At 42.1% G+C, this 24373-nt stretch overlaps 1 long non-coding RNA gene across 1 annotated transcript; it reads right to left on the reverse strand.

The window, feature by feature from the left end:
* Positions 1–353: 353 nt before the first annotated feature.
* Positions 354–21061, reverse strand: LOC137332730 (uncharacterized). The gene is made up of 3 exons (XR_010965733.1): positions 20826–21061; positions 9734–9872; positions 354–1458 (listed from the first exon to the last, which is right to left on the reverse strand). It is a non-coding gene; the product is annotated as an uncharacterized lncRNA (long non-coding RNA).
* Between the last annotated feature and the right edge of the window lie 3312 nt (positions 21062–24373).

The following is a 24373-nucleotide window of genomic DNA, read 5'->3' on the forward strand; positions in this document are numbered from 1 at the left end:
CTATGCAGTCACCATTACTAAAAAGTGTGTTTTAAAAAAAATTATTTGTTCATGGGATGTGGGCATCACTGGCAAGGCCAGCATTTATTGCCCATCCCTAATTGCCCTTGAGAAGGTGGTGGTGAGTCACCTTCTTGAACAACTAAGTGGCTTGCTAGGCCATTTCAGAGGGTGATTAAGAATCAACCACATTGCTGTGAGTCTGGAGTCACATATAGGCCAATGTAAACAATCTTACAACACCAAGTTATAGTCCAACAATTTTATTTGAAAATCACAAGCTTGTGATTTTCAAATAAAATTGTTGGACTATAACTTGGTGTTGTAAGATTGTTTACATTTGTCAACCCCAGTCCATCACTGGCATCTCCACATCATCACATATAGGCCAGACCAGGTAAGGACGGCAGGTTTCCTTCCCTAAAGGACATTAGTAAACCAGATGGGTTTTATGACAATCCAGTAGTTTCATGGTCACCATTACTGATACTAGGTTTTTTTATATCTAGATTTTATTTAATTAATTGAATTTAAATTCCTCAGCTACCATGTGCAGGATTTAAACTCATGACTCCAGGCCTGCTAGATTACTAGTCCAGTAACATAACCACTATGCTACCGTACCTGATTCAAGTGAGTGAATGTCAGGTGAGGAAAGGATTGGGCTCAGCTCTGATGGTCGAATACCCTGTCAACTTTCAGATTCTAGGTTCATACATGAAGAATGGGCACTTGGGCAAGGTACGAAAGAGCTACAAGTGCTTGTAGAACTGTTCTCAGCATAAATCAGTACTGTCAGGGGAGGAGCAGAGGAAATTGGAAAAATAGATTTGGTTTGGAGACTACTTAATGAACAGCCACAATGACAAGCTCATGTAACAAGTATTAAAGCAGAAGAATTTACAGCACAGAATGAAGCCATTTGGCTCATTGAGACTGTGCCGATGCCAATTCTTCAATTGGAGCTGCTACACTAAGACCATTTTCCTGTCTTTTCTCCAAATCATTTTATATTCTCCTCTTTTGAATTCTCTTCCAAATGATGTTATAGTCTCAGTCTCAATAGTAACTTGTGTTAAAGCATTCCTGGTTATAATAACCCTTTGTGAGGAAGAAATATTCATTCTACAGTATTATCATTTTATAAGGAAGGGAAAAAAAGATCCCCTTGTGTTCTCCATTGCTGCTAGTCATTCTTATACAAAATTGTCCATTTTATCACATTTTAGATGGCATTGGTTTGAATAACAGATTGAGTATTTAAATATGTATTACCTTTTTGAGTATATGTATTCTAGATAAAACATCAATGTAGATAAAAGCTGGTCTAAAACATGGATTTTTCTACACATGATCACAGAAAGTAGATGTTTGCTAATTCAGAGGAACTGAAAATTCCTAATGCAGACCATGTGCTGAAGCCAGGAAGCAGCTGTATTTCCATTTCCACCTCTTGATCTTTAAATAAATATATAGACAGATTAGAATATTACAAAAGGCAGGTCATTTATTGGAAAAAATAGCATTAAGTATACATTCCACAAAATATTGTGATTAAAAGGTACTTCAGTATGAAGTGACTGCAGTGGATTGGTATCTTACAGAAACCAGTACCTAATCCAGGGTGAATGTACCTGTTTGCAACTTACCATGAATCTATCCCTATCCGGGTCTGTTTTTCATTGTGACAGACAAAGATGAATCAGTTCTTTGTCAATTTTATGTGGAAGTTTTCCTTATTTTTGGAACACCATGTGGAAGGCTTTACAGGATATAATCATAGTTCATAAGCTTTTGTACACAGCTGCTGTGAGTAAGAACTTATATGATGGTTGCATCCTGTTGTGGAGGCAGGATTAAACTGTGATGAAGATACTACTTCAGCCCACAATACACAGGCTCAGCGCAGGAGGCAAACTGATACTCTCATTTTCTGAATGCATACTCCTGGTATGTAACTTTGCTCTTGGGAACATATATTGGGAAATCGCAGGTACTTTCTCTATGCTTTCAAATCCATTAAGATTAATGGACACAGTTCATAAATGACTCCTTATATCTGCAATGTTTATTTTCTGAGTGTACGCAATCACAGTTTGGATACGGAATGAGAAAATTAGTGGATGGAAAATTGTAGGGAGCATGCAAGTAATTTTCCAATATGTGCCTCTGGCAGGTGAGGCTTCACATCGGAAGTACATGTGTACATTGACCTCTTGTTCATAGGGGTATGATAGTGTGGTGGTTATGTCATTGGATTATTAATCCAGAAGGCGGAACAAATAATCCAGAAAACGAGAGTTCAAATCACATCATGGCAGTTTGAGAGTTTGAATTCAGGTTAAAAAAAACTCTGGAAATAAAAAGCTGGTCTCAGTAAAAGTGACCATGAAGCTGTCGGATTGTCATAAAAACCCAACTGTTTCACCAATGTCCCTTAGGCAAAGGAAATATGCCATCCTTACTTGGTCTGTCCTATATGTGACTCCAGTCCCAAACCTATTTAATTGACTCTTAACTGCTCCCTGAAATGGCCCAGCAAGTCACTCAGTTGTATCAAACCTCAGGACAACTAGGGATGGTCAATAAATACCAACCTCGTCACCGACACCCACATCATGAGAACAATATGAAGTGTTTCTGCTCCTTAATGAGCACCACTCTGTACAAGGTGGATGTATTTGAGCCTATATGCTCAGAAGTGTATCACACTAAATTGCAATCTCACTGTGGGAGGCCACAAAATGACTGGTTTGCAAAATGGAAAAATGTCACAGTAGTGAAGTAGTGGGTGCCCTTTTGAGATTGGTGCGGAAACACATTTTTGGGGCTGAGTAAAGGAGCCTTGCTCTGTATTTAATTGTACTATACCACATCTGGGAGAGCTTGATGCTGATACTGGATGCTTGAAATGGAAAGTTGCATTCCATAACATTAACATCCCTCACCTTGATGAGCACAAAAATATTTTATCACCTTAAGATAGTTCTAATTTTGGTCAATTGACAAATATTTTACATTACAACTCTGCTGATTTCATCACCTTGTCTGTCACAGTGCTCCTTATTCAAATATCCCATTTTGATCTTTTTGTATAAATTACCAGAAATATTACACTGAGATTTGATCTTCTTGTTAACCAACATATTAAAAAAATAGAATGACGGGGTGTTGAGTGAATGATAGGCTTGGGAAACTCCACAAAACTAAAGAACACTCTTGAGCAGTATTCTTAAAATAAATACTGTCTTTTATTAAATCAGACAAAGTATTATGTTTAACATATTTTCAAAAGTTTATTTTCTTTGCTATTCTAGTTTTTATAACATGTCAACAGCCTTGGTCAGTAATCTTTCAAGTTTCCGGCTAGATGTTATTCAAACTGAAATCTACAGCTCTGGGCTGACTAAAACATGTCAATTTTCTTCCCCATTGGTGCAGATTTTTGATTAACCTGATGCTGGGTGCTCAGAGAGAAGCATATTTTTCCATAGGAGAAAGTGCCTCCACAAATAGAGGACATTCTTCTTATAAGACAAATCAATGTCAGCAGTTGGGGTGCTACAATTTGGTCACAATGTCCCTGGCCTATGGAGGGGAAAAATCAGCTCTGTTTCTGCTCCTATCTAGTGACCCCTGTTGTGGACCTCAGCTAAGAACCAAATCAGGCTTGGCTGTGAAGTCCCACACAGATGAATAGGCTGTTTAGGTTTGTACATAAATAATAGTCACTTGCATGAGATACCAGAGGGAACCCAGGACCTGTGGAAAAGTACACCAGCAAGGAGCCAACCTCTTCAGGAGATGAGAGGAGAAAATTAGCAGAGAAAAGAGGTAAGAAAATAATTTATTTTAAAAAGTAATTCTAGTTATGGAGCCTGGGTGATACAACTGGTTAGCATAGTGCCCATTCACTTCTGGGGACTGGGTTTGAATCTAGTCCATAAGAAATAAAACAAATAAGTTAGAATCACAAAATTCAGCTTAAAGGATATGATGTAGAAGCCAACACAGAGATCTGGCTACAAGCTGGGCATGACTCAGAGCTAAATGTTCCAAGCTATATAATCTTTAGAAAGGACAGGGAATTTGGGAAAGGAGGAGGAGTGGCAATATTGATTAAAGACACAATTACAGAAGTGGAAAGAAAGGATTTCAGTAAGAGTGATCAGGCAGGGGAAACATTATGGGTAGAACTAAGAAACGGTAAAGGATACAAAACTGGTGGGTGTTGACAATACCTCCTGACAGTAATATTGTAGTGGGGGGATATATAAATACAGATATCAGGGAAGCTTTTAGCAGAAACAACGTGGTTATAATAGGAGATTTTAATTTTCACATTGACTGGGACAAGCAGAACAGCTCAAGTAGTTCAAGACAATGTATTACTAGAATGTATTTTGGGAGAGTTTTCTGGAAGAATATGTTTTTGAACCAACATGTGAATATGCCAACCAAGATTTATTGATGAGTACAAACCAGAATTAGTTAATAATCTGACGATAAAGGAACATCTTGCAAATAGGTTCGAGGGGATGAATGGCTTACTCCTTGTCCCTATGTTCCTATGTTTTGAGACTGATGGGGTGAAGGTCTCTGCTCTCTGATGGGACACTGGTTAGTAAAATGGTTTAGCACACTGTCCTTTCACCTCTGGAACCAGGGTATGAATATAATTTAGATTAATGGTGACTGTCTCCTTTCTTACGAGTTTCACAAATTCTTCAATGTAATGACAAATTCAAATTTATCCATCAAGAAACCAAGTTATTGGCTTTGTGTACATAGCTTCAACATAATTAAGAGACTATTACAGAGAAGTTTTAGAAAAATCATTTTGATGAACTTTTCCCCAATATGTAGTAGGCTCCTTGCCCATCCTTATGTACTAGATTTGAACCTTGATTCCACAGGCGATGGGGCAATTTGCCAGCTCTTAGTACCATACTCTGCTGTCTGATGTTCATTATCAATTCCCTCTCTGCTTGTTTCATAGTGACAGTTGAAATGAAAGAGGGATTTTCATTATTTCAATTTTAAAGATATTAATGAGGGATGGGCTAAGGCAGTCCTGATGGCTCAATGTCAAACTCATCACCTGATGTATTACTGAGCCATACAGACATGTAAGTTTTCAAATTATATCACTGGTCTGTGCTTAAGTAGCTTAACTCAGGCAGGCCATCAGTGATAGCACTACAGTGTTCCTGAGCAAGAAAGAGGTTTGGCTGGAGTCATACCGAGCACAAAGGAAGATGGTAGTGGTTGTTGGAAGCCAATCATCTCAGCCCCAGGACATCACTGTAGGAGTTCCTCAGGGCAGTGTCCTAGGCCCAACCATCTTCAGCTGCTTCATCAATGACCTTCCCTCCATCATAAAGGTCAGAAGTGGGGATGCTCGCTGATGATTGCACAGTGTTCAGTTCCATTCGCAACCCCTCAGACAATGAAGCAGTCTGTGCCCGCATGCAGCAAGACATGGACAACATCCAGGCATGGGCTGATAAGTGGCAGGTAACATTCACACCAGACAAGTGCCAGGCAATGACCACCTCCAACAAGAGAGAGTCTAACCACCTCCCCTTGACATTCAACGGCATTACCATTGTCGAATCCCCCACCATCAACATCCTGGGGATCACCATTGACCAGAAACTTAACTGGACCAGCCACATAAATACTGTGGCTACAAGAGCAGGTCAGAGGCTGGGTATTTTGCTGCGAGTGACTCACCTCCTGACTCCCCAAAGCCTTTCCACCATCTACAAGGCACAAGTCAGGAGTGTGATGGAATACTCTCCACTCGCCTGGATGAGTGCAGCTCCAGCAACACTCAAGAAACCCGACACCTTCCTGGACAAAGCAGCCCGCTTGATTGGCATCCCAACTACCACCCTAAACATTCACTCCCTCCATCACCGATGCACTGTGGCTGCAATGTGTACCATCTACAAGATGCACTGCAGCAACTCGTCAAGGCTTCTTCGACAGCACCTCCCAAACTCGCGACCTCTACCACCTAGAAGGACAAGGGCAGCAGGCATATGAGAACACCACTACCTGCACGTTTCCCTCCAAGTCACACACCACCCTAACTTGAAAATATATCGCCGTTCCTTCATCGTCACTGGGTCAAAATCCTGGGACTCCCTTCCTAACAGCACTGTGGGAGAACCTTCACCACATGGACTGCAGCAATTCAAGAAGGTGGCTCACCACCGCCTTCTCAAGGGCAATTAAGGATGGGCAATAAATGCTGGCCTTGCCAGTGACGCCCACATCCCATATAAAAAAATTAAAAAAATTAGACAGAGTTCCTGCTCCTGATTGCACTCCCATGACTCCTGCTGGAAAGTGTACTTGTGTGTGCACATTGGATGAGGACACAATTGGGCTCAGCAGTGATACTTCCCATGATGGAATATCCTGCCAACACTTACTGTCATGGCTCGCACATGAAAAATGGCTATTTCAGTCCTGTAGCTGAGAGCTGCTTGTGCCCATGCATTTGGAGAGGCAGGGACTGATTAGGAATAGTCAGCATGGTTTTGTGAGTGGAAAATCATGTCTCACGAATTTGATTGAGTTTTTTGAAGGGGTAACCAAGAAGATAGATGAGGGCTGTGCAGTAGACGTGGTCTACATGGACTTTAGCAAAGCCTTTGACAAGGTACCGCATGGTAGGTTGTTACATAAGGTTAAATCTCACGGGATCCAAGGTGAGGTAGCCAATTGGATACAAAATTGGATTGACGACAGAAGACAGAGGGTGGTTGTAAAGGGTTGTTTTTCAAACTGGAGGCCTGTGACCAGCGGTGTGCCTCAGGGATCGGTGCTGGGTCCGCTGTTATTTGTTATTTATATTAATGATTTGGATGAGAATTTAGGAGGCATGGTTAGTAAGTTTGCAGATGACACCAAGATTGGTGGCATTGTGGACAGTGAAGAAGGTTATCTAGGATTGCAACGGGATCTTGATAAATTGGGCCAGTGAGCCGATGAATGGCAGATGGAGTTTAATTTAGATAAATGTGAGGTGATGCATTTTGGTAGATCAAATCGGGCCAGGACCTACTCCGTTAATGGTAGGGCATTGGGGAGAGTTATAGAACAAAGAGATCTAGGAGTACAGGCTCATAGTTCCTTGAAAGTGGAGTCACAGGTGGATAGGGTGGTGAAGAAGGCATTCAGCATGCTTGGTTTCATTGGTCAGAACATTGAATACAGGAGTTGGGATGTCTTGTTGAAGTTGTACAAGACATTGGTAAGGCCACACTTGGAATACTGTGTACAGTTCTGGTCACCCTATTATAGAAAGGATATTATTAAACTAGAAAGAATGCAGAAAAGATTTACTAGGATGCTACCGGGACTTGATGGTTTGACTTATAGGGAGAGGTTGGATAGACTGAGACTTTTTTCCCTGGAGAGTAGGAGGTTAAGGGGTGATCTTATAGAAGTCTATAAAATAATGAGGAGCATAGATAAGGTAGATAGTCAAAATCTTTTCCCAAAGGTAGGGGAGTCTATAACGAGGGGGCATAGATTTAAGGTGAGAGGGGAGAGATACAAAAGGGTCCAGAGGGGCAATTTTTTCACTCAAAGGGTGGTGAGTGTCTGGAACGAGCTGGTAGTAGAGGTGGGTACAATTTTGTCTTTTAAAAAGCATTTGGACAGTTACATGGGTAAGATGGGTATAGAGGGATATGGGCCAAGTGCAGGCAATTGGGACTAGCTTAGTGGTATAAACTGGGCGACATGGACATGTTGGGCCAAAGGGCCTGTTTCCATGTTGTAAACTTCTATGATTCTATGAATCATGCAAAAGGCAGCATACCAGGAGAGGGGGCAGCAAAATAGGCAAAAAAGGGGAAAATCAATGGCAAACTGTAAAAAAGACGAACATTACATATCTGTCGATTTAGGACATCCAGTGTAATGATACATTATTCTTTAATGTCACAAAAGGGGTTTGCTTAAGGCTCTTTATAACTAATACTACTTACAATCCAACAAAACTATTCAACAGATCACATAACTATTGCTTGCACTAAGACAGGAGGGTCCAACATTGCCTGTGGGCCAAATCCTGCCATCAAAAAACTCAAGCCATCCCCTCTTGCCCCTGCCTTCACCCCTTTCCTCCTCCTCCTCCCCCAAAACTGAAACACTGGAACATTTCAGCTTCAGCTCTTTAAACTTCCTAGGCTGGAGAATTGACTGGTACAAAAAAGGACTTTAATAGTCCTCCAGGAGGTTTTTTTTACATACAGCTAGTAATAGTATATTTTTCATCCTTTTCAACTGAGAGCTCCTTTTGTTAAAAAGATATGAATGAGAACCACATTGGGAATAAACAGCAGCTGAGACCTTTCAGTCTAATTGAAAACACAACTTGACCAGTATGGTGCCATAGCCAGGCAGACCTCACTATAATAAACTAACTTTTAAATTACAAAGTGGCTGTTACAACAAGCATCCTGAGGTCCCTGCCAGTTCTTCTCATCTTTGCATGCTGTTGCACGCGCACAAAACTGATCTCTGCTTAAGCCCTTGCAACTCTCTGGGCCTGCTGCCACTTTAATATTTTTAGCAAATTTGTTGTGTACTAAACATATAGAAATAACAAAAGTATAGGGTCAGACTCAGGAGTAAACTGACAAGTAGGCAGGACATGGAGGCATGGCTTCATCTTATTGAGGTGAAAACTCTTTTTTCTAACTTTAACAGACCTCTGTTAGAGTAAAGGGGATGTTTATTGTAAGAACCACTTTGTAATTAGATTGAAAGGTCGCACCTGCTACTTATTCCCAATATGGTTCTCATTCAGATTTTTTAACACAAAGAGTTTATTTTCAATGAGCCCTCTCTTCGCCAGAGTAAATAATCTCTTTATGTATTAAGCTAGTAATCAGTTTGGTTGTGGTGCATTATGTTTATATGATATACCTCTTTAAATAATGTAGCTTTAAGATATAAGGGGTAATTTTACAAAATGGCACTCCTAGCACAGAACTTTACCTGCTGGGAGTGTATATCAGGAATTCTAAGGTAACTGCATCAGCTCTACAATTCACCTTACTACACTGGCTACACTACTGTTGCAACATATGTGTAAACTTTCTGACCATGCTACAATAACATATTGCCGTATGCTGGAAAATTGGAGAGGGGGAGTGCAGCCAATTCTCTGATGTGTCTCCAAGTGAGTAAGACTCTGCACTGGGATCATGATTTTGTAAAATTACCTCTTTAGTCTTCAATTTATAAATTTTTGTGTGTTCATCAAGGTTAGGGGTGTCACTGCTTGGAAATGGAAAACTTTCCATTTTCGGCACCAATGTCAGTATCAAGCACTCCCAGATCAAGGTAACCAGAAGATACATGCAGATTACTGTTACCTATCCTCTGCCCCAGTCCTAACCTGAAAAGCTGGACACCTACTGTATCAGCATGCCAATTTTCCATTTCTACATCAACCATCCTATAACCTCTCTTAGTAAGATATCAATTTAACTGTGTTCATTAACCAATATAAACCTGCTATTGCTTTAATAATAAAATAAAAGTGTTGGTGGATAAAATCTCGGGTGTAATTTGAAGGCCTAATCATTACGAATGAAGGAATGACTGCTCTTTTTCTCTGTTAGATCTGCGTGCTATTCAGCCAGTTGTTTGCTAGTGTTCCGGAGTTGTTTTGCATGGCCGTTTCTTCCTCCTATTGTCTTACCTCAGATCAACAGCTGAATGATGTCATCTTTCCACTGAATGGCAACAGCCAGCTAAAGGCTTCAACTATGTGACTGTGTTACTCAAGTAGAAAAGGTCAAACTTCAGGATAAAGATACTGTACTGGGGGAACGAGGAATCTGTGGACAGAAAATTCTTTCATTAGCAGTAACTACATTCAACCAGGAAAACATGGTGACAGCTTGTATTCAAAATACTCTTTGGTTTGATGATAAGAAGGTACAATGTGATACTATTTAGAGCTATAGTGCACCATATCAAAACATTATAATGAAGGGAGAAGGTAGTGAACTGAGTCAAAACTCTAACCAATCTGTTTTTGACCATTTTGGGCACTGGAGCAGAACATGGATTTTACATAAAACATTCCTAATCTCATAGTTACTGACAAACAAGTGCATTTCCACAATGGGGGAAGGGCACAGCTAACTCCATTATAACTTGGGAATGAATCTGTTGGAAGTTTTGTAACAATTGACAAGAAAGTCATACACAAGAGATGAGAAACAGGCCGGGACTGAGAAGAACCAGTTGGTTCAGGTATTGGACTTAGTCTTGAAAAGTTCAGTTCTGATTCATACCAAATCTCTTCGGTGTGACATTTTAGTTTCTTCTTGCACAATTGCATAAGAAGAACTGTATATAATTGTCTTATTCTAAGCAGATGATAGCTACAAAGGAAATATGGCAATGTGGTCTTGAAGCATGGTCAGAAAGTTTACGCATCTGTCGCAAAGGTAGTGTAGCCAGTGTGGTAAGGTGAATTGTAGGGCTGATGCAGTTAGCTTAGATATTGGCTCCAAGTACAAAGCCATCTAGAGCAGAGACTGTGCAACTAATTACACATTAGGAATCAGCTACATCATTAAATAAATTTAAAACAGAAATAGACAGTTTCCTAGAAGTAAAGGGAATTAGGGGTTATGGGGAGCGGGCAGGAAATTGGACATGAATTTAGATTTGAAGTTAGGATCAGATCAGCCATGATCTTATTGAATGGCGGAGCAGGCTCGAGGGGCCGATTGGCCTACTCCTGCTCCTATTTCTTATGTTCTTATGTAGTTAACAGCAGCTGCAGTGGAGATTGAGGAGCACAGCTCTTATGTATTTTGCCAATAAAGATAAAGGGCCCAATGTTTTAATTGGGGCCAAGGGCAGAGAACGGGTGGATTCTCAGAGCCAGAGTTTGGGGCAGAACCTGATGCTACTAGGATTCCCGTTTTTGTTAAGATCACCATTTTCCATTGGGGGAGGGCGATTCCTCCACCCATGCCCCCTCTGTCAAAGCGGAATATCTGAGGGAGTTCCTCGGCCACTCTGCGAGTTTCAACCATTATGCTCTTGTAAGGCCTCAACAGATCTCTCACCAGCTGAGAGATGGGGGAAGTACTGTTAAAGTCTTTGGAAAGTCTTAACCTTACCCAGACAAAGGTAATCAATCCCATAGGGGATTCATTAGCTTTGTTCTGCTGCACTATGACTCCATTTGGAGCTGAAGACTTTTAAAAGGAGGCTTTATCTTAAGCTTGTGAAGAGTCTTGGGACTGCTCTGTCTTACAAAGATGTGTCCGGGCAGGTACCACTGAAGCACCCTTGCAGGTGGTGTGATCCACTCCAACCATGTAAATGACCCTGTCCTTGCAGCTTGGGACAAGGACTACATCTTTGGGCAAGAGCGACTGGGAATTCTGCTCCACAGAATTTCTGCCGGCACAGCAGGACTCCTGGACTACTGGACCCAAAGAGTTTTTCTGAAGTAAAGCTTAAGACTTTTCCACAGTATATCTACATTGAAGCATAGAGGGAAAACTGCAAGGACTGCTACTGAGAAAACATAGAGTTTAGGTATCCATTGTTGTTTAATTAAAATATTTACAGTCAAAGAATGAATAATTATCTTTGGGCCTAGAAGTACAAAAAGCTCACCAATAGTAAATTAATGATGACATGTATGACTTCTTTGTCATCAGCTTTCATTTTTCCCTTGACGATCATGCCCAAGGCTAATATAAACTTGGCTGTACTTCTTGTTTTATTGCTGTTAGTTTTCTTGTTTTGCCCTTGGTAGGCCTCTTCAAACCACATTTTCCTCTAGCCAGAGAGGGACTGGAGGAGGAAGTTGGGCAGGGCGGTCTGGCCTCTAACACAGAGGGTGGGAGGTGCCACAATTTCTGGGCCACAGACTCTTTATAACTGCCAACTTCTGCTCAATGGTTGGCACCAAGCAGCAGCGAATAAAATAAAAAAACAATCTCAGTTTCCCTCCATCTTAAAATGAAACTTCTTACCTCCATTGGTCCAAAAATGGATGAAGCTCATCTTGAAAGAAGGGAGAACTTGGATTTATGTAGCACAATTCACTTCCTCAGGACATCCCAAAGCACCTTATAGCGAATTAATTACTCTTAGTGTATAGTCACTGTTGGTTTGTAAGAAAACATACCTGCAAAATGGTGCATGGCAAGGTCCCACAAACAACAAGTGAGATAAATGATCAGATAATCTGTTTTGGTGGTGATGCTTGAGGGATGAATGCTGGCCAGAAGATTGGGAGAACTCCATGCTCTTTTTTTGAATAGTGGTATGGGATCTTTTACATCTTCTAGAGCAGGCAGACAGGGCCTTGGTTTAACGTCTCATCCAAAAGACAGCACCTCTGACAATGATGCACTTCCTCAGTAATGCACTGAAGTGTTAGCCTAGATTATGTGCTCAAATTTTGTAGTGGGACTCTATCAGAAATAGACAGATCAGGAGCAACATAATTTATTAGCCATACAGGGTACGGTAGCATAGTGGTTATGTTACTGGACCAGTAATCCAGAGGCCTGGACTAATAATCTGGAGTCAATGAGTTCAAATCCCACCACGGCAGCTGTGGAATTTAAATTCAATTAATTAAATAAAATCTGGAATTAAAATACTAGTATCAGTAATGGTGGCCATGAAACTACTGGATTGTCGTAAAAACCCATCTGGTTCACTAATGCCCTTTAGGGAAGGAAACCTGCCGTCCTTACCTGGTCTGGCCAAAATGTGACTCCAAACCCACAGCAATGTGGTTGATTCTTAATTGCCCTCTGAAATGGCCTAGCAAGCCACTCAGTTGTAAAATCTCGCTTAATAAAAGTCATAATAAGAATAAAACCAGACGGACCACTGGACACGACAAAGGCAAACCAAGGCCAGTCGACCCTGCAAAGTCCTCCTCACTAACATCTGGGACTTGTGCCAAAATTGGGAGAACTGTCCCACAGACTAGTCAAGCAACAGCCTGACATAGCCATACTCACAGAATCATACCTTTCAGCCAACGTCCCTGACTCTTCCATCACCATCTCTGGGTATGTCCTGTCTCACGGGCAGGATAGACCCACCAGAGGTGGTGGAACAGTGATATACAATCAGGAGGGAGCAGCCCTGGGAGTCCTCAACATTGACTCTGGACCCCATGAAATCTCATGGCATCAGGTCAAAGGTGGGCAAGGAAACCTCCTGCTGATTACCACCTACCGCCCTCCCTCAGCTGATGAATCAGTCCTCCTCCATGTTGAGCACCACTTGGACGAAGAACTGAGGGTAGCAAGGGCACAGAATGTACTCTGGGTGGGGGACTTCAATGTCCATCACCAAGAGTGGCTCGGTAGCACCACTACTGACCGAGCTGGCTGAGTCCTGAAGGACATAACTGCCAGACTGCGGCAGGTGGTGAGCGAAACAACACGAGGGAGAAACTTACTTGACCTCGTCCTCACCAATCTACCTGTCACAACTGCATTTGTCCATGACAGTATTGGTAGGAGTGACCACCGCACAATCCTTGTGGAGACGAGGTCCCGTCTTTGCACTGAGGACACCATCCAACGTGTTGAGTGGCACTACCACCGTGCTAAATGGGATAGATTCAGAACAGATCTAGCAGCCCAAAACTGGGCTTCCATGACGCGCTGTGGGCCATCAGCAGAATTGTATTCCAGCACAATCTGTAACCTCATGGCCCGGCATATTCCTCACTCTACCATTACCAACAAGCCTGGGGATCAACCCTGGTTCAATGAGGAGTGTAGAAGAGCATGCCAGGAGCAGCACCAGGCATACCTAAAAATGAGGTGCCAACCTGGTGAAGCTACAACTCAGGATTACATGCACGCTAAACAGCGGAAGCAACATGCTATAGACAGAGCTAAGCGATTCCACAACCAACGGATCAGATCAAAGCTCTGCAGTCCTGCCACATCCAGTCGTGAATGGTGGTGGACAATTAAACAACTAACGAGAGGAGGAGGCTCTGTAAACATCCCCATCCTCAATGATGGCGGAGTCCAGCACGTGAGTGCAAAAGACAAGGCCGAAGTGTTTGCAACCATCTTCAGCCAGAAGTGCCGAGTGGATGATCTATCTCGGCCTCCTCCCGAAATCCCCACCATCACAGAAGCCAGTCTTCAGCCAATTCGATTCACTCCACGTGATATCAAGAAACGGCTGAGTGCACTGGATACAGCAAAGTCTATGGGCCCTGACAACATCCCAGCTGTAGTGCTGAAGACTTGTGCTCCAGAACTAGCTGCGCCTCTAGCCAAGCTGTCCCAGTACAGCTACAACACTGGCATCTACCCAACAATGTGGAAAGTTGCCCAGGTATGTCCTGTCCACAAAAAGCAGGACAAATCCAATCCGGCCAATTACCGCCCCATCAGTCTACTCTCAATCATCAGCAAAGTGATGGAAGGTGTCGTCGACAGTACTATCAAGCGGCACTTACTCACAATAACCTGCTCACCGATGCTCAGTTTGGGTTCCACCAGGGCCATTCGGCTCCAGACCTCATTACAGCCTTGGTCCAAACATGGACAAAAGAGCTGAATTCCAGAGGTGAGATGAGAGTGACTGCCCTTGACATCAAGGCAGCATTTGACCAAGTGTGGCACCAAGGAGCCCTAGTAAAATTGAAGTCAATGGGAATCAGGGGGAAAACTCTCCAGTGGCTGGAGTCATTCCTAGCACAAAGGAAGATGGTGGTGGTTGTTGGAGGCCAATCATCTCAGCCCAGGGCATTGCTGCAGGAGTTCCTCAGGGCAGTGTCCTAGGCCCAACCATCTTCAGCTGCTTCATCAATGTCCTTCCCTGCATCATAAGGTCAGAAATGGGGATGTTCACTGATGATTGCACAGTGTTCAGTTCCATTTGCAACCCCTCAAATAATGAAGCAGTCCGAGCCCGCATGCAGCAAGACCTGGACAACATCCAGGCTTAGGCTCATAAGTGACAAGTAACATTCGTGCCAGACAAGTGCCAGGCAATGACTATCTCCAACAAGAGAGAGTCTAACCACCTCCCCTTGACATTCAACGGCATTACCATCGCCGAATCCCCCACCATCAACATCCTGGGGGTCACCATTGACCAGAAACTTAACTGGACCAGCCATATAAATACTGTGGCTACAAGAGCAGGTCATAGGCTGAGTATTCTGCGGCGAGTGACTCACCTCCTGACTCCCCAAAGCCTTTCCATCATCTGCAAGGCACAAGTCAGGAGTGTGATGGAATACTCTCCACTCGCCTGGATGAGTGCAGCTCCAACAACACTCAAGAAGCTCGACACCATCCAGGACAAAGCAGCCCGCTTGATTGGCAACCCATCCACCACCCTGAACAGTCACTCTCTTCACCACTGGCACACAGTGGCTGCAGTGTGTACCATCCACAGGATGCACTGCAGCAACTCGCCAAGGCTTCTTCGACAGCACCTCCCAAACCCGCAATCTCTACCACCTAGCGGTTTCAAGAAGGCGGCTCACCACCACCTTCTCAAGGGCAATTAGGGATGGGCAATACATGCCGGCCTCGCCAGCGACGCCCACATCCCATGAGCGAATAAAAAAAAATTTGCTGAGCATTCATACAATTTCTCCTGTCAAATAATTAAAAGTGTGGAGTTAAACACCTCTTGGGAAAGTCATATGCAAAGTTTCTGAAAACATTTTACAATTATATTTCCTTTGTTTTAAACTTGATGCCGAAGTACCTTTTTCTATTTATAGCACACTATATTACAGTTCAGACTATTGACTTGAACTGTAGTCAGTATTTGAACAGTTGTGGATATGAACGATGAGAGATTGATGTTGGGGTATTGTGCATTGTTTTCTATGGCACATATTTACAAGAGTTTCAGAATACAATGAAAATCCTGAATTCTCAATGGAATGGGAGATGGGTGGGACTGTTTTTAATTTGCCTCAGTTAGCGTGCCAAACAAATTCTTTTTCAGTTCATCTTCTCAATAATTATCTGAATTGTTTCATAGTAATTAAATGCTTAGAATGTTGGCTTTTAAAGTCTGTAACCCGTTCCTGATTAACCCACTGTTACATGACCAGGCCTTACAGAAACTCCCTGGTTCGATTCCCTGGTCTGTGGTGATTTCAGCCAGGATGGCAGTACAGTTCACAATAGGTCTCAGCTCCATTGGGCTGGAGGGGGGAGGGGAGTAACTAGCCGTGACTCCCATTCCTGATTGCTCTTCAATGACCTAACCTCTCACCACCAATTGGAAAGTGTACACGTGTGGCTGTCAGGTGAGCAAATGATTTGGCTGAGTTGCGGTGCTCTCCATGATTGAATAGTCTGCCAGAGATGAGTGCATAATCTAGGCTGACGCTTCAGTGCAATACTGAAGGAGTGCTGCATTGTTGAGGGTGCTGTCTTTTGGATGAGATGTTAAACCAAGGCCTGGTCTGCCCTCTCAGGTGGATTAAAAGATCCCATGGTAATATTCAAAGAGTAGGGCTCCTGGCCAATATTTATCCCTCAGCCAACGTCATTGAAACAGATTATCTGGCCATTATCTCATTGCTGTTTGTGGGACCTAGCTGTCCGTAAATCGGCTGCCATGTTTCCTACATTACAACAATAACTACACTTCAAAAATACTTCATTGGCTGTGAAGCACTTTGGGATGTCCTGAGGTCATAAAAGGTGCCATATAAATGCAAGTTCTTTCTTTCTAATACTCTGTTATCATGATAATACTATCTAGGCTCACTCGTGAAGAATGGCCCTTAGTTGAGGTATGAGAGAACAATCGACACTTGTGGAACTGTAACAGATCAGGAGTAAGTGGCTTCAGGAAAGGATTTCAGGGGAGTAAAACAGAGAAAAACAGGCCAGTCACAAACTAAGTCAGATTAGCCAGAACTAGTCACGAACTTCAGAATAAGACACTGTGTACAAGACTATAATGAAGTTTAAAACTATAACTATACATCGTAAATTTCTGTCTGATATTTCAACAATGGAAAAAGAAAAAATAGTCACAATTATGAGGTATATGAAAACAATTCACCATAAACTGAAAAGATAAGAAAGTGTGAAAAGAGAAACATTACTGGGCCCCATCAAGTCCATTCCTTCCACAGACCCATTGTGTCATATCATGGAATCTATATCACTGAGCTAATTTCCTGAGGGAAAGTTCTCCCAACTTCCTCCTTGAACTTACTTCTCTGCTAAAAGGTAATCAAGTGAAACTAAAATTTTGTCTAACCATACAACTCCATTATTAAACTGTGGCCAGTTATTTGCCACAGATGACATTTCCTGGGTCCTAGCAGCACAGGAACCATCGATTCAGAGCCTGAGCTGAGTTAGCTGATCTCAAGTAGAGTGGCAGTTAGAACGCTACATTTGGCCTCATCGTCCCTTGGCTACAAGGGGAAAACATGTCAAGGCTTCCCACTCCTGATTGCTATATGCTGAGACATGGTAAAATTAGCCCAGTATGGATATTGCTTGAGGACTGAATTGGACTCAGTTGTGATAACTCCCATGGTTAAATAAATTGTTGACACTCAATAATCGAAACTGATAAGTAAAAAGAGGCATTGGAGTTTCAATTTCTCTGATAGCACATTTCTTAGCACGTTTGCTTTAAGTTCTTTCATGTGATATTTTAACACAGTTGCTCACCTGTTTAAAATAAATGGGCTAATAGCTGCATTATAATAGTGCACAAAAGGAATTCTACATGAATGTGTTAAGCAGTGGAAATGAAACCCCTTTGTCAAATGGGTCATCTGTTTAAATGTAAGAAACAGAATTTTTTAAAAATAGAAACTACATCCCCACCGCCCCTTCCTGAACTGCTGCAGGAGTCCACTGGCAGATTAAACAGTTTTATGATAAAAAATTCCATTGCATACTGGATGAACTTAAACCTTATCAGCACACGCAGATAGCCCACAGCTGAGAATTATAACTCAGATGGTTAACACAACCCTAAAGATAAGAGGAAACCTGGCCCAATGTTTACACAGGCATGTTTGCAATGTTCTTGTCGAAACAGAGTAAAAGCTGTGTTGTACAAGTGCAGCAAACAGAATTAACCTTAAAATGGTACACAATCTGCAAGGGTCCTATCTGAAATAAGTTTGGGTATCTCTTTCCAGTTCTTAGAAGGCAAGGGCCCATGGCACAAAACTGCCCCTAAGTCTGCATTAACTGACACTAAATTAACAATCTCACTCGGAGATGCCAAAGGATAGCTGGGATGGAAATGGAAAATTGTCACAGTGATACAACAGAAGCAGTCTTCTGAACTTGAAGCTAAAACACATTGTTTGGCAGAGAGTTTTCATTTGTATCTGACTGTGTTATACTTGACCTGGGAGTGCTTGATCCTGACACTGGGGGTGGGGGGGTAATGTTAACCTAACCCGTCCGGTAGGAAACTGATGGGATCGGGTCGAATCCATAGACTTCAATACTCCTCCTACCTCCACAGCACTCCCGAGGGCTGCTGCCGACCACCAAAAACAACTAATAAGAGACAGTACCTTCAGTAGAGAAGAGGAAACGAGAATATCAACTCAGTGCATACAATAACAGAGATATTTGACTAAGAGTTCATAGCTGCGACAACATATTTATAGTTACTTTAGTCACATTTTCTAATTCCATTCACATTTCTATATGCATTACTTGATACAGCAGCTGTGGCATCCAATTTAAGCCCAAATTTAACCTCACCTGCCCAGTGGGATCAGAATAGGTTTGGGTCGGACTCCTGTTTTACAGCCTGTCCAATTTTACTCTCCTTTGACTCCAATGTAGAGTAAAATCAGGCGGGGTGTAAAATGGGTGTGCAGCCCAATTCCACCCCATTCCTGACATTGGGTTACGTTAAAATTGGGGCTAAAGTATTAGCTTGGTTCAATTGGCATTCTTGCCTCTGTGTCAGAGGTTGTAGGTTCAAGCCTGCTTCAGGACTTGAACACATAACTAGGTCTGAGTGAATGCTGCATTGTCAATAGTACTGACCTTTGGATGAGATGTAAACTAAAGTTGCATATACTTGTTTAGGTGGGCATTAAACACCTCATGGTACTGTTTGAAGAAGAGCAAGGAGTTCCCCTAGTATCTTGGCTAAATTTCGTCAACTAATACCAAAAAATTTATCCAGTCACTCAGCTCATTACTGTTTGTGGCAACGTGTTGTGTGCAAAATGGCTGCCACATTTGCTTACATAATAATTGTCACTGCACTACAAAATAATTCATTATACATGAAGTGCTTTGAGTTGTTTCTGAGAGATGTGGTACGGTGCTATATAAATACAAGACTTTCATTCTTTGATTGGCTTTAAAATCTTGGGAAGTAAAACAGCTGACATTGATACTGAATAACATTCAATATTTATGGTCAGTTTCCATTCCTAAAATTTTTAGCTGAGTATTTCCACATCCTGATGATTGATTGACTCAAAACTTCATTGTTCCTGATCTCCTGCCGTCTAGCACCAAGCAAATATTTTAAATTATAAAATGTGTCTGATACTCTCAGCAGTGGTGTAGTCATAAAGGTTTTATTTTTCCCACCTGGCAATGTTGGAATTGTTGACTGATTCCACATAAAATGTGGTGTAAACTGGACAAATGATTCCTCAGTAACAGATTACTGAGAAACACCAGGAGTTCAAGGGTTACGTGCATGCAGGGTAATGTGATGATTCATTTTTATTTTTTAGTACATCATCGCTTTCATTGCCATTTCTCATTTATTTTTTATTGAGAAGTGAAGATGAATGAAGACCCATGATGCAGCAGCAGCAACAACAACAACAACAACTTGTATTTATATACGCCTTTAATGTAGTAAAACGTCTCAAGGCGCTTCACAGGAGCAATAATCAAACAAAATTTGACACCAAGCCACATAAGGAGGCATTAAGATAGGTGACCAAAAACTTGCTCAAAGAGGTAGGTTTTAAGGAGCGTCTCAAAGGAGGAGAGAAAGGAAGAGAGAGGCGGAAAGGTTTAGGGTGGGAATTCCAGAGCTTAGGGCCTAGGCAGCTGAAGCCACAGCCGCCAATGGTGGAGCAATGAAAATCGGGGCTGCGCAAGAGGCAAGAATTGGAGGAGCGCAGAGATCTCAGAGGGTTATAGGGCTGGAGGAGGTTACAGAGATAGTGAGGGGCAAGACAATGGCAGGATTTGAAAACAAGGATGAGAATTTTAAAATCAAGGCTTTCCCAGACTGGGAGTCAATGTAGGTTAGCGAGTACAGGGGTGATGGGTGAACTGGACTTGGTGCGAGTTAGGATATGGGCAGCAGACCTTTGGCTGAGCTCAAGTTTACAGAGGGTGGAAGATAGGTGGCTGGACAGGAGAGCATTGGAATAGTCAGCTCTAGAGGCAATAAAGGCGTGGATGAGGATTTCAGCAGCAAATGAGCTGAGGCAGGGATGGAGACGGGCGATGTTACGGAGGTGGAAGTAGGCAGTCTTGGTAATGGAGCGGATATGTGGTCCGAAGCTCATCTCAGAATCAAATAGGATGCCAAGGTTGCAAATGGTCTGGTTCAGAACACAATCAAGAGTGAAAAAAATAAAAAAGAGAAAGCAAGGTAAATCACAAAGCTGTGATTAGGTGATGTCAAGCTTGGGTTTTAAAAGCAGGTGTCCAAACTTTTTTGTGCGCCACTCAGTTGCTTATCATAGATACCATGGGTCACATATAATATGATCACTATGGCCACCACAAACCTGCTCAGGACAGCCAAGGTCTCATTACCTTTTGACATTGTTTTGATGGTTTGCACCCTTCTTCCCCTTCCCCCAATTCATCCTGGCATTCTTTTCTCTCCTCCTCCAATTTCGAGCTGGAACCTTTATTCCCCTCAGTTTAAGGTGGTACTCTCCTGCTTTCAATGCTGCTCCTGGCTTCTTCCCTCTTCATGCCACTACTCGTCCCGACGTCCTGCTGCTCTGTTCCAAGCGATTGAATGTTGCTGCAATTATGTAGACTGCAATTCTTAACATTGCAAAAATTCAGTTTGCAGTGGTGTTTAATCAAGTTGTAGGAACTGGCAGCGACACTGGGGAAGGTGGTGAAAAGAGCCAGCAGAGGTTGTCCAGATATACGTGCTGAATGGCTGAGCTTGCAGGCCGTAGTTCGGACATGCCTGTTGTAGATTGTAGGAGGAAGGAAGGCTTATCGGGGAGATAAGGAGTTCCATAGTTTCAAGGCCCTGGGAAAGAATGAGTTGCAATGAATCTTAATTTTAGCACAGTCAGAACTCAGGGACAAGAGAAAGCATGTAGGAGAGCATATATGAAGCTTAGGAGGCACAAGAGAGGAAAGCTTTTTAAATTTTAATTACATATTGAATATATAAAGAAAACTGGCTATGAGATAATCTTGATTATTGAAAAGCAATAGGTCCATGGAGTCATAGTATTGTAATGGATCAGAGCTTTGCCATGCGTCAAACAAAGAAAATTTCTGAATTTTTTTTTATATAAATGTGGATCCAACACACCTCGTGCCTCTGCACAGTCAACTCCAGAGTTCCAAAAGGATCTATCCTTGGCTCCTCTCTACCTCATCTTCATGATGTCCCCTCAGTGACATCATTTATAGGCACAAAATCAGCTTCTATCTGTATGTTGATGACATCCAATTTTACCTCTCCATCACTTCCCTTGACCCCCACAACCATCCATATGCTGTCAAATTGCACGTCTGATGTTAAATCATTGATAAGCGAAAGTTTTCCTACTTTCAGGAAAATGTGGTCTATATGTAGCCTAACCAGCAGTCCTTAAAGCTTGTTTAAAAAATACTGAAATCCAATGCCGATTCGCCCACGAACTAACTGGGGACGCCCAGCGGTGTAGCTGTGCTGGTGGTGCTTGCAAGCATTGGTGAGAGGAATGTACAGTGCTATGAGGTACTGACCTATTCTGAGCCACTGGCTTTGCTGGCAGGTTGCTCTTTCAAGCTTACAATGGCAGAAAAGGGAAAGAAATGTTACAATATTGGTTCCATGGCATATGTTCAAACAAAGCTTGCCTTGAAAGCTACCATGTGTGACATTTAGGTAGTTGAGTGTATTTCTGTGTATGAGTGAATGTACAGGATGGTATTCGCCTTGAGCTGTGGTGCACCTCCAGTTTTACCTTCCCCTATTCTCTCAATACTCTTTTGGCAATGCATTTACTGTAGCCTCTTCAAAGGGAGCCAAGGGATTATGATTTCAGTTAAGGTCTGTTCCCTTGTATTTTGTACCATCTTGTTCTGCAAGCAAAAATGCACTTTGCCATCCATTAAAGGGAGATTCGGGGCCTGTTTCGCTCCATCACCTGCCCACAGACTGTTATCCGGTTCCACATTTATTTTGTTATCACTGGTTTTTACCAGCCATTTCTTTTGCCCAGCCTGAAACAATGTTATCTCCAACACAGCCTTTGGATAGCCAGAATTCATTTTTTGCCCCCACATGTGACCACTTACCTGCTTCCTATTAAATAACAAATACAGCCCTTTAAGAGCTGCTAATGTGCCAGATATTCCACCCTACCTTTTCTGCAAGCTCTTAGCAGAAAATCTAATTGAGACTGGAAGCTTGCTGTGTTTATGAAATTAGCGCCGACCTTTGAAGCTTGTGCTGTTCATGAGGATGCACTTGTTCCTGCTCAAACATTATGGCAATTAGAAAATATACCCCTATTTCTCCACATGACCAAAGAAGAGAAGATGACCCCATTGTAGTATATTCAGAATGGACCCAGTATGAATGTATCTCTGGCTTTGCAATCAAGCTTAACCAAACAAAAGAGACATTTCGATATGCACTGGCCATTGTTCATTGTTGTAAGATTGTGCTACCCAGTGAAAAGAGGCATTTCAGAAATCTGTACATCCTGAAGTCCAACAATGTTATAATCACAAGCCAGTAGAATTGGAAGTAATTCTATTTCTTTGGACACCCAGTACCAGTTACGTGTTAAGTGGCTGTACAGATCTCTTCCAATACAATATTCACGTGAGCAAGTTCTTTTAGCTCACTTCAAATTGTTTTCAATGCAATGCTTCCCATTCCCAGCAGCAGGGCTGAGGTCAGCTTAAATTCTGACACATTCATCTAGTGCCGTCAATTGAAATGCTGAGACTGTGACTCATGCACTTCCTCTGTACGACTTTCTCACATGTCACTCTACTTGTTGGACTTTGTGAGAATGTGTTGCTAGTGTCAGCTCCTCCTTCAAAGTACAAAAAAAGCAACCAATTGACAGTCATAGTTGGTTTGTCACAAGTCTCTTGTTGTCTAACTTAAGAAACCACGCTGCCGTCATCAAATTTTTATCTACTTTTGAATAACAGTGTTATATGGATAGGATAAAAACATCTGACAGACATTAAAGAGACAATTACTTTCATTGGCTTAACTAAGTTATACATAAGGACACAAGCTTGCTGGTTATCTAATTTAAATCTAGTAACATCACTGTCAGTCCTCTTTCAACAAAAGTTTAATTACAAATTGTTAAAAGTGCTGTGCAGATTTAATACAGTATTTGTTTAATATAATTCCAAGAGTCCTTGAATGGAAACAGAAAATGCTGGAAATATACAGCAGGTCTGTCAATATCTGAGAAGAGAAAAGACAGATTAACATTGCAGGTGGTACGCCTTTATACAGATACTGTGTATTTCCAACATTTTCCCTCTCCTTATTCCAGATTTCCAGCATGCACAAAGCACTTTAACAGTTTGAGATTTTTGGTCCTGTTTCAGGAGACCGACCTCTTGTGTGCTGTTCTCCTGCTTTTATACTCGACGTGCTTGGCTCTACTAAACAATACAGAAACCCACCACGCAAATGCATGGGACCAGCTCCTCACATTTACTGAAACTGGTGATCTTGCCCAGCGCACTCTCATAGATCCATATTTTCATAGGTATGATCAAAGTCACAGTAAAAGAGGAGGTAGTTGAGATACTGGATGGGCTAAAAATTGATAGAGGAGGTACTAGAAAGGACGGATGTACTTAAAGTAGATAAGTCACCTGGTCCAGATGGAATGCATCCTAGGTTGCTGAGGGAAGTAAGGGTGGAAATTGCCGAGGTACTGACCATAATCTTCTAATCCTCCTTAGATGCGGGGGTGGTGCCAGAGGACTGGAGAATTGCAAATGTGACACCCTTGTTTAAAAAAGGGTGTAAGTATAAACCCAGCAACTACAGGCCAGTCAGCTTAACCTTGGTGGTGGGGAAACTTTTAGAAACAATAATCCAGGACAAAATTAACAGTCACTTGGACAAGTATGGATTAATT

This window comes from Heptranchias perlo, chromosome 15 (genome assembly GCF_035084215.1).
Source record: "Heptranchias perlo isolate sHepPer1 chromosome 15, sHepPer1.hap1, whole genome shotgun sequence".
Classification (NCBI taxonomy): Eukaryota; Metazoa; Chordata; class Chondrichthyes; order Hexanchiformes; family Hexanchidae; genus Heptranchias; species Heptranchias perlo.